Source organism: Homarus americanus, unplaced genomic scaffold (genome assembly GCF_018991925.1).
Source record: "Homarus americanus isolate GMGI-L3 unplaced genomic scaffold, GMGI_Hamer_2.0 scaffold15754, whole genome shotgun sequence".
In the NCBI taxonomy this organism is placed as follows: Eukaryota; Metazoa; Arthropoda; class Malacostraca; order Decapoda; family Nephropidae; genus Homarus; species Homarus americanus.
This window is the reverse complement of record NW_024745252.1, coordinates 6,765-7,768: the sequence shown is the minus strand read 5'-3', so window position 1 is coordinate 7,768 and position 1,004 is coordinate 6,765. Positions and strand designations below refer to the sequence as shown.

Below are 1,004 nucleotides of genomic sequence, written 5' to 3'. Positions count from 1 at the left end.
GGGGAAGTCCACGGCGGTAGAGGCGAATGAAAAGTGATTGATAGATTTGTAAACAACGGGGCACAGCAGTAGGTGTTAACATCTTCGAATTTAAAAATTTTCAATATAGCTAATTTTTTATTTGTGTGATCTGTTTTTTTTTCAAGTAGGTCATTGTCCGTACAACTCTCTTTTGTGCAGTAACCAGAGATTATGTTTTTGAAGAGCTAGAGGCCCCCCCCCCCATACTGTGTGACAGTGTATCAGGTGTTGGTAAACAAGATCATGATAGATTTCTTTCATTGCTGTGACAGTGAGTGACTGTCGAGTGTGATACAGACTATTAAAAAAAACCCAACTTCTTTCAATATTATGAGTTACTAGGCATCAATTAGAGAGTTTGAAAATCTTTCATTCACACGGAATTGTCAAAATATAAATCATATAAAAGTAGCGTAGAAAAAAAATTCTTTGCTGACCTTAAGCATAAATCAAGTACTATTTATTAACAGAGACCTTGTTAAGCTGTAAAAATACGCCGTTGTACCTTATATTTCTTATGTAATCCTTTATGAATTGTGTAAGGGGGATAGCGCGAACGCAGTCCCCCGCTAACAAAAATTGCGCACTCGAGTTAACCACATTTGGGTTAATCGCAAGGGTCAGCATCACCGGAGTGCAATGGTGAGCCTCGCCCTGGGAAAACCGCCTTCGTGATCACGGTATCTCCTGTGCCAGGTAAGTATGCACGAACATCATCATCCTGAACCCTAACCTTACTTGACTGACCATCAATGCGCTGAACCTTCTTTTTTATGTTATTTACCTCATTTTACAAACAAATAAAATGATTACTCTTTCTATAATTCGTAGTATGCTAAAATAAAAATTTCCAAATTAAAAATAAGAGCATGTGATAGAAATAAACAAGTTTGGCTTTATAAACTTTATTCATTTACAAACATACTGGGCTAGAAAATGTTAACTATTGATATATATTTTCGCGTTTTTCTTGTGTCTAAATC

General features: G+C 36.4%; 1 non-coding gene across 1 annotated transcript; it reads right to left on the bottom strand.

Moving 5' to 3' along the window:
- Positions 1-562: 562 nt before the first annotated feature.
- Positions 563-725, bottom strand: LOC121878603. Its single transcript, XR_006091182.1, has one exon. It is a non-coding gene; the product is annotated as a U1 spliceosomal RNA (small nuclear RNA).
- Between the last annotated feature and the right edge of the window lie 279 nt (positions 726-1,004).